Here is a 10,648-nt window from a genome sequence, read left to right as displayed (position 1 = left end):
TGCCCCATCGCTCCTCCTGGCAGGTGGGTGAGACCCGCACACGGACCCATGACAGGCAACACACACGCAAATGTGTCAGGCAGCGAGTGTCAGGTAACACCTGAAGGCTGCACACAGATCCACATTCAGGGCACTGCGCGTGTGTTCACACACACAACAGGCCACACAAATGAGCAGCCACACACCGTGCAAGTCGGGCGGTGTAACTGCCCACGGCAGTGAACCCCAGCAGGCTGGCCCTTTTGAGGCTGGGCTCCTCGGGCCGTGACATGTGAACGCCCATCCCCGGGTCTGGTTGTAAGGTATGACATCGGTATCATCCCGCTTCGTCTCTGTCACCTCTGGATCAAGTGGCCGGGCGCAGTTTCTGGACCTCTGAGTGGAAGGAAGGTCCGACTCCGTGTTGGGGCTGTCCTTGCTCTGACCGTGAGTGCCATTGTTGCTCCAAGAGTGGCTCTGTGATTTGGTCACTCTGTACCAGAAAGATTTTTTATGTTTAAAAAAGATTTATTTGAGAGAGAGAGAGAGAGTGTGTGTGTGTGTGTGTGCGCGTGCGCACACACACACGAGTTGCGGGGCAGAGAAAGAGAGAGAGAGACTCTCAAAGAGACTCCATGCTGAGCACAGAGGCTGGATACGGGGCCCTGAGATCATGACCTGAGCCGAAATCAAGAGCCAGATGCGTAACCAGCTGAGCCGCTTGGCGCCCCAGGAAGACTCTTAAATTAAATGACCCCAAGAAGGTACAATCTGAGACCTGAATGATCTTTAACTTCTCAGCAGCAGGTCAGATAGCCTGAAATTCTCCTTCTCACAAACACCTAGGGAGGTTGGGTAAGAAATAAGCTTGTTTTTTAAATATGTAGCTGAGTTCTTAAGAAAGTAAGAGAAGTTCTTCAGGCCCCAAACTGAAGAGGGATTGGAACCCAGATCAAGGAGCAGGAACGCCAGAGCTGCGGCTCTCTGGGTGGGAAGGGCCGGGCTCTGACGCCGTGGGCCACGCGCTGAGGGCTGCAACCCTTACCGGGCAGGGGATTGGTATTAAGGCCATGCAGAAAGCTGGGACCATGGAGAAGCAACACTTTTAGGACAAGAAATAGAAGAAATCCCACCCACAGACACAGAAAGATGTAAGGAATCTGGGGCTCAGGGTGGAAAAAAAGTTTCCCTTAAGAGCTTTGTGTCTTCAGGCATTCCTTAGAGAAGTTTGGAGAGCCTACAAAGGAGGCTCCCCGTCTGTATGGCCTGGGAGCCCTAAAGTTGAGAAATTAACATTAAAAAGTAGTTATGGCTTGGGGCGCCTGGGTGGCTCAGTGGGTTAAGCGTCCGCCTCTTGATTTTCACTCAGGTCACAATCTCAGGGTCGTGAGATCGAGCCCTGCAGGGAGTCTGCCTGAGAGTCTCTCTCTCCCTCTCTCCCCTCCCCCAACTCCTGCACGCGCGCACATAGGCCCCCATGAACACTGCACTAAATATATTCATCACACAGTAAACAGCAAAAGGATCCCCCAGAAGGAGGCTCCATGGGTCTGGAATGAAACAAGAATGAGGGGCCAGGGCAGCTTTGGATCTTTGTTTTGGTTAAGGAGGGGGCCCGAGCTGGGGGTCCCGAAGGCAGGCTGGAGCGTTGGTGGTGTGGAAGGGACCTGCAAAGACATTCAGCTCGGTGGAAGGAGCTGGGCACAAAAGGCCCCATAGTGCAGGATCCCATCTAGGTGAGAGGTCCAGAAGACGCAAGTCCCTGGAGACAGAAAGCAGACTTATGGGGGTCAGGGGCTAGGGTGATGGGGAGAATGAGTGACTGTTGATGGGTCGGGGTCTCTCCCTTGGAGTGATGGCAACGTTCTAAAAGTAGACGGTGGTGATGGTGGCCCAATTCTGAGGATATACTGAAAGCCTATGGATTATCTGTGACAAGGGTGAATTTCAGGGTATGCGACGTATATTTTAGTAAAGCCGGCATGGAAAGGAAAGGAATCTGGCATACAATTGGCGTAATGATGTTTGAAAATTTCGGGATAATTGTAGGTCTGTGGAGTGAGGGGAAATAGCTTCAATTAAAGTCCCTACAAGATGCGCACAGCAGGCATTAATCAGAGAAGAAAGGGCCTATTTGGCCCCTGGTAAGCCCAGCGCTGTTTGATTAAGGCTGTGGGTGGAAATTCTAGTTGGAGATATACAGGGGCGCCTGGCTGGCTCAGTCAGCAGAGTGTGCGACTCTTGATCTCAGGATTGTGAGTTCAAGCCCCACATTAGGTGTGGAGATTATTAAATAAATAAACTTAAGAAAAAGAAGGAGTAGACATATAGCTGACCATTGAACACCACGGGTTTGAACTGCATAAATCCACTTATGCTTGGAATTTTACAGGATGGGACTGTACATATATTTTCTCCCCCTTATGCTTTTCCTAACATTTTCTTTTTGCTAGCTTACTTTATTGTAAGAACATGGTACCCAATACATATAATGTACAAAATACGTGTTAATTAACTGTTTCCATTATCCGTAAAGCTTCCTGTCAAGAGTAGACTGTTAGTAGCCAACCAAGTCTGGTGGGATTCAAAAGCCAGACTCAAATTTTCAGCTGCATGGGGGACCAGCACCTCTAGCCCTCACAAGGTCCAAGGATCCAGCTCTCATATTATTTGGAGGGATTCTGGGTCCAAGAGTAAAAAGGGGAGGTTGGGGCTTAAGGTCCATTTGGAGAGAGATTTGAGGAGCGGTGTGATTTTTTTAGAGAGCTGTCAGAGGGAATGAGCGCATGGGGGAAGGTGACGTGAAAGTCATTCCTGGAGTTAATTCCATCCATTGGCAGGGACCTAGTGGTCAGAGCGTTGTCACCATCGGGAATGAATCTACTGTCAAGGTTGGGGTTATCAGATGCAGAGTAATTTCATTGAAATTTGGAACATAATGATTTGGAGTCAAATTGTCTACTGCGAGGCACAAAGCCCTACTGGTCAGGGAGGCACACAAATGCCATGGGACAATCCGTCCATCACCCTACCTGTAGGACAGCGTCCACACTGAGGACATAAGGAGCCCAAGGGTGCCCACATTTTGTTTCAGTGCCATTTCCAGTACTTTAGAACAATTCCGTTTGCTAATAACATGAACATCGGAGGCCTTCTGCGGGTACCCTCTGTCATTTTGAGGGCCTTTTGCTATCAAGCGTGACTCCCTTCTGATTCTAAAAGATGGTCAAGTGAAGAATTCCAACAGGTTATATATAGCTGGAATGGATTTTATCTTAGATAAAATAGGTCCCTACAGAATATTGAAGAAATCAAATGATACTGGATGGTAATGGGGCCAAAAGATGGCCCATGAGTATCTCAGACCTGAGAAGGATTCTCCCAAAGGATGGCAGTTCCTTGACCCAAGCCTAGCTCACCAAACGACCAGAAAGCAGAGTGGCTGTATTTTTATTCAATGGCCTGAGGGCCTGGAAACCCTGACTTGGGATCAGGATCCCCCCACTGGGGGGATCATTTGATATCTGTGCATCTAGGAGACCTTGGGACCACCTCCTACTAGAACACACTTCATTATATGTCAGGTTTACCTCTTTACGCTCCTGTAAGAGATTTTCACTAGGATTGTATTTGTGCATTGTGTACTTTTAATGAATTTCATAAATTAGGCGGGTCTCCATGAACAGGGTACCAAAGGGAAATATCAAGCCTACTTGAGATTTGTAATTAGAAGGTCATGTTCAATGGATTCCTCTTGGCTTCAGTCTGATCTCCATCCCTTACAGGATGGGAGTTAGACTGCAGAGCTGTCTTGTTCAAGAGATGAGCCTTTTGGGGGCACCTGGCTGGCTCAGTTGGGAGAATGTGTGACTCTTGGTCTTAGGGTTGTCAGTTCGAGCCCCATGTTGGGTGTAGAGATTACCCAGATAAACTTAAAAAAAAAAAATGAGAGAGAGCTAAGCCTTTTGTATTTTGTAAGAAGGTAGGATTCTAGGATACCTGTTGAAAACTTGGGACAGGTTGAATCATTTTGTATTGTATATTGGATGTTCTGAGGCAATACATGTAGTTTTGTTTTTTTAAAAAACATTTTATTTATTTGAGAGAGAGAGAGAGAGAGAGAACACCAGAGTGGATGCGAGCGGGGCAGGAGCAGAGGCAGAGGGAGAAGCAGAGTCCCCACTGAGCAGGGAGCCCGACTCAAGACTTGATCCCAGGACCCTGAGATCATGATCTGAGCTGAAGACAGACGCCGAACTGAATGAGCCACCCAGGCGCCCCTTGTTCTGCTTTATAGACGGCGCATCCATTAACCCCGGCTGGGCAGGGAAAGTGCGGTGAAGTCGCTAGTGGGCCAGGGGGCATTGCTGCTAACATGCTAACAATGGCCCACACTTCTGCCAACTCAACTGTCCTTCGAGCCCTCACGTTTGATCAGGGAGGGCCCGATGACGGGATAGGACCGCTGCTCTCCAGCAAGCTCCCTCACCAGAGCTTCCAGGTGCATGAAGCCCCTTTCTTTTTTGCTTGCTTATTCCCAGGGGCTCCCAAAGTGTTTAGCAACTCTGGGACAGGGGTGGCCTCTCCAGGCATCGGTCTCGGGCAAGGGACCAAGGATCACACGGAGACTACACCCAATGGCCCAGGTAAGGCTTTATCCTAAAGATGTCATCTCTACTGCAATAAGGGAGGCTTGTGGGTAAATTGAGCCCACGTGCTGCCTCCACGATGCAGACATAGTGGACATCTGTCTGTAGGGTGATGAGGTTGGAACCAGCGAGCTCATCTCCAATACAGGGCCCAACATGCAGCCAGTAATTGTTCTCATGGACTGTGTGTGGGAGCTGAAGCAGGCAGCTTTTCACCCAAGAAACTCATGGGCAGCCACCCCAAGTGGTAAGCCATAGGGGCCAGCTCTCTGAGGTCCTTGTCTTACACACCACAAAGGATGACCTTGAAACCAAAGGGGCCAGGGGACGGCAAGGTGAGTGGAACCCCTTTTCTCTCCCGCAGCTCTCCCCTGAGGACCACTGTCAGAAGGCTTCGGGCTATTATTTTTCCCTTGACCTGCAGTAAAGTTATCTAAACTGTCTGTAATTCAGGATATTTTAGGGAACATTCTATTTGCATTTTTGTCTTTTTCCTGCAGGACATTCCGAAGTGAATCAGCATATAGCAGCAAAGAGAGAATGGCAACCCCAAAGAAACACCTTGACCTTGTGGATCGCTGGTGGGCCATCTGCTGTGGAAAGGCCAGGCTCTGAAAGTCAGCATGTGGTGCTCACACACAGTGGCCACCCCAGGGATCAACCACCCTTTCAGGGGATCTGTTGGGAAAGGTGGGGGTCAGCGGCTGGCTGAGACACTGGACTGTTAGTCTTCTCTCAGAAGAATGGCCTGGCCCTGCTGGGGGGCAGTCCGGGGTCAGGATCCTCAGGCAGCCGGATGTAGGGCAGAGGCTTGGGAAAATCTAGAGGAACTAACAGACTGTGCTCCGTCACGGCCTGGAGCACAGACATGCCCCCCATCTATGGAGGCTGCCCAAGCCCTCCACCTGTGGCATGAACCCAGTCGGTAAGCAGAGAGAAGATCTATCGCCTGTGGTCATGCTCCAGCCACCCTGTTCACAGAACCAAGGGTTTCACTTGGGTGCCTGGCACCCCCTGCTGTATGCCAGGCCCCACCCCGCCCCCCACCCAGGGACTTACAGATTTTGGGATAAATGACACATAGGAACTGACGGACATGAAGTAATAGCCATCACCCACCTAATAAACAGCAAAAGGATTCCCCAAGGAGAAGGTTCAAACTGAATCTAATAAGAGCTTCAGGCTTTCATTGTACTGCGGGGGGACACCCGGGGCCGGCGGGGGGAATGCCAGTATGCAGGCTCGGGTTTCCATGGTTGGCATTTGAAATTTGGTTTGAAACTTCTACCAGTGCCAAGGAATGAGGGCTGCACATGGGTCTTCTTAGGCTGCCCAGAGGGTTGTGGGGGGGCAAGGGGAGGATGGGGGCTTGAAAACCATCCGTGGTCAAAACAACAAGCATGGAGTCTCTGTCCCCCTGTCACACACAGGATAGCTGCTGTAGGCATCCTGTTGCAGGAAGGGGACAGGGGGCACTGGGGGGCTGCTGATTCACAGCCATTCCAAAATCCAGGCTGACAACATCCAGCCCACCAGAGACCCTGAGCTGGAGGGCCAAGCTAGGCTGCAGCCAGATTCCCGACCCAGAGAAACTTCGATCCTAAATGATGGTTATTTTAAGGCACTGAGTGAGGGGCGGTTTGTTAAGCAGCAGACAGATTTTGATACCCGGAAGTGGAGCGCTGCCATAACAAACAGCTAAAAGCAAGAGGGCGGCTTTGGAATGGGCCAGTGGGTGGGGGCTGGAAAGGCTTTTGGATCATGTCAGAGAAAGGTCTAAATTGCCTTGAACAGGCTGTTAGCCGAAATCTGGAGCTTGAGAACAGAGTCAGGGAAGGCTGGAAAAGGAAGTAAGAAACCTGTTATGGGTTGGTTAAATTTATTCTTCCGTATTTTACTGCTTTGGATGCTATTGCAAATGGAATTGTTTTCTTAATTTCCTTTTTGGATTGCTCGTTGCTCGTACATAGAAAGACAACTGGTTTTTGAGTGATGACTTTGTAGTCCGTGATTTTGCGTCATTGGTTTATTAACTCTAATAGTGGGAGTGTATGTTTTTGGGATTCTTTCTTTTTTTTAAATTTTATTTATTTATTTGACAGAGATCACAAGTAGGCAGAGAGGCAGGCAGAGAGAGAGAGAGGAAGAAGCAGGCTCCACACCAAGGAGAGAGGCCGATGCGGGGCTCAATCCCAACACCCTGGGATCATGACCTGAGCAGAAGGCAGAGACTTTAACCCACGGAGCCACCCAGGAGCCCCTCGGGATTCTTATATAGAGAGTAATATCACCTGTATGAACTCTTACTTTGCTGTGATTTTTTTAAAGATTTTGTTTATTTATTTGAGAGAGAGCAAGAGAAGGAGAGAGAGCACAGAGGGAGAGGAGGAAGCAGACTCCCTGCTAAGCAGAGACCTACGCAGGGCTTGATCCCAGGACCCCCAGATCATGACCTGAGCGGAAATCAACTGCTTAACCCACGGGGCCACCCAGATGCCCCAACTTCTTACTTTCTTATTTGAATGCCTTTTCTTTACTTTTCTCTTGCCTAGATACTCCAGCTAGACTTTCAGGAAGTTATTGAACGGCTGTGGTGAAAGCAGTCATCCTTGTCTTGTTCCTGACTGGGAAGGGAAAGTTCTCAGTCTTTCACCACCAACTATGAAGTTAGCTGTGGGTTTTTCATAGATGCTTCTTATCATGTTCAGAAAGTTCCTTTCAATTCCTAGATTGCCAAGTGGTTTTGATTATGAAAGTGTGTTGAATTTATCAATTTTTAAAAATCTGTGGATATGATAATGCTTTTTCCTCTTTTATTTTATTAATGTGGCATATTATATTGATTGGTTCCTGATGTTGAATCACCCTTGCCTTCCTGGGATAAACTCCATTAAGTCATGGTGCACAATGCTTTTAATGTTCCATGACTCATAATCCTTTATAATCGAGTCTTAAAAATGATATCTCATCACCTTTGCTCTATTTCATTCTTTAGGAGCAAGTTACTAGGTCCATTCCATACTCAAGGAGAGTGGATTACACAAGGGCATAAATGCCCGGAGGCAGGGCCCATAGGAGCCATGTGATAAGCTATCACAATTACCCTCAGACTTTTACAATCTCAGAGTTTATACACATACATATGACACAGCAACAACAAAGAAATCTTTAAACCAGTTGGGTTTATAGGTAGAGTTTCACTAACTATTCAAGGAACAGATAATTCCAAATTTATATGCATTTTCCAGAGGACAAAAAAGAGAAGATGCTCTTCAACTTACTTGATAAAGCTAGTCCATCCTAGACATTAAAAACAGAAAAAGAAAGTAAAGCTAATTACATGCATGAACAGAGATGCAAAAATGTTTGATATTTTATTAGCAAACCTAATCCTGCAAAATTTCTTTTTTCTCATCCTTTTTTTTTTTTTAGAGGGAGCCCCTCATACATGTGCGCATGAGCTGGGGGTTTGGGGGGGAAATGGGGGGAGAGGGAGAGGGAGAGAGAGAATCCTAAGCAGGCTCCACACACAGCTTGGAGCCTGATGAGGGGCTCAATTTCATCACGTTGAGATCATAACCTGAGTCGAAATCAAGAGTAGGATGCTTAAATGACTGGGCCCCCTGGGCCCCACCAAAGGCAAATTTCTTCTAATATAACTCATCATATTCACTGATTAAAGGAGAAAAGGCATATGACCATTTCAACAGATGACAAGAAAACACTTGGTGAAATTCAACATCCATTCATGATTTAAAATAAACAAAATAAACAAGATTTCTCATCAAGCTAGGTATAGAAAATTCTCCAAAGAAAGGCAAAGAAATCTGCCAGAAATGTGTAGCAAACATTATACTTAAAGGTGAATTACTCACAGTCCATTAAGGACAAGAATTCGACACTAATTCCCTCGTTTATTTGCTTTTATTCAACATTGTACCAGAGGTCCTAGTGCACACATTAGAATGAGAAAAACCAATGCAATGTAAGAATTGAAAAGAAAGAAAAAAACCTGTCAATTTCTATAGATTTTATCTTTGTGTACATGTAAACCTCACTATCGTTAGAACCAGTAATGAAAATAAGATTAATACAAAGACATAAATTGCATTCCCATACTCCTATACCTTTTTAGAAAGTATGTTTTTAGAGCAACAATAAAAACAAGCTACCTTGGTATTCATCTAGCTAAAGACGTGCTAGTGGAAAATTTTATAATATTGTATTGTATTGAAAGACAGTAATAAAGAGCTAAATCAGTGGAAAGATATACCATGTTAATGGATGGGAAGATGTCACATTCACCAAAAATGATCTATAAATTTAAACACCTCCAATCAAGACCCCAACAGAAGTTTTCATGGAATTTGGTGTGCTGATACTAACATGTTTATGGGAAACATATAGGCCAAGAATAAGCCAAGATAATTTGGAAGAAAAACAAGGTGGGGAAACTTGCCTTACTAGATTTCAAGATTTTTATTAAACAACAGTCTTTAAGACAGTATAGTACTGGTATTGGGATAGAGAAATAAATAAGGCAATGAAATAGAGTACACAACCCAGAAACAGACTTACTACAAATGATTTATCATCTAACCAGTTGCTAGAACAATGGGTTATATTAATGGGGGAAAAAAAGTTAAATTAGATCTCTGCTTCACACAATTCACAAAAATAAATAAATTCTAGCAGAACTTAATGTGGAAACCTGACTTTGGGGGGGAAAAAAGACACACACACCCTGCACACACACACACAAACCCAACTTTTAAATTGAACTTAGGGTAGAAAAAAATTTCTTAAAAAGATATAAAAAGCACAAATCTTAAAGTCAAAACAAATTGAACTATACTGTCAATGTCCTCTAGCCAAAGCTCAGTAAGAACACATTCATCTTTGAACAAATTGGGTTTATTGCTTTTGAGACCATGGAGAACTGTAAGGTGTCTCAATAAGAGGGTGTTGGAAAAGACTTAGTGGGTTTGTGTTTGCATCGAGTGACTGGAGGGAGGTTTGAGGAAGCTGGGCTTTGCTCTGGATCAGAGGCTGTTAGAGCAGGGGTCTCTCTGTGACCGAGTATCTGAACATATTTTATCTATACAGAGTGCAGATGAGCAGGAAGGTAAAGCTACAATTGACCCACAGGCACCATCACGCATATCATGACCAGAATGGAGGAATGTGTGGCTTCTGTTGTGGTTTGGACAGTGTTCATGCCTGTTAGCACTCAGTCATGTTTTATGTAATGGTCTTGTTTTTGTCTCCATCCATCAAAGCTGCAGAATGTCTTTGATTCTGTTATTCTGTGGACTTGTTCCTGTTCAACAGGAGAGAGCAAGTTCTGGATGGTCGTGCCGTCCCAGCTCCCTGATGTCAGGGCTTGGTCCTGTCTTCTTTAAGACTAAGTTAAAATCCAACCCACAACAGGTACCATAAACAGAGTGGGAATACGAGCTGCCAGCTGAGAGAAGATACTCTCAAGATATCTCCTTGGCTTCCAGCCCAGCACGTGAGGTGCTGAGAAGTCATCAGTCCCTCTTAACCACAAGTACAAAACTGAACCAACTGAGGCATCAACACGGTCAGAGAAGTGAAATCCCAGGGCAAACTGCTCTCCCCAGAATTGGAGAGACCAGCAAGTGGATACAGAGAAATACAAGTTTGGAGAGCAGAAACACACCCATGAAAAGAAACTTCTAGGGGACCCAGCGCCAGCACAGGAAATCCTGAAATGCGAACAGAGAATTTCTGAAGGCTCAGTGTGGATAACTCTGAGAGTTAAAAAATGCAGGGGCCCGCAGTCACGGGGGACCCCTCCCTGCAAATTTCATGAGTTTTACCTCCAGGAGTTCTACCCGATCCTTACAGTGAGTATTGGAGAAAAATTCCTTTGTGCTTCCAGCGGGGGGAGGGAAAAGGAACTATTTTGAAACATGCCAGAGCTTTCTGTTCCTAACAAGGCCTGCCCTCAGCAGAAACCATTTTACCAGAGCCTAACTTCTCGGGTTTTGTGAGAG

Source organism: Mustela erminea, chromosome 9 (assembly GCF_009829155.1).
Source record: "Mustela erminea isolate mMusErm1 chromosome 9, mMusErm1.Pri, whole genome shotgun sequence".
NCBI classification, from domain to species: domain Eukaryota; kingdom Metazoa; phylum Chordata; class Mammalia; order Carnivora; family Mustelidae; genus Mustela; species Mustela erminea.
Note: the sequence above shows the minus strand (reverse complement) of the source record.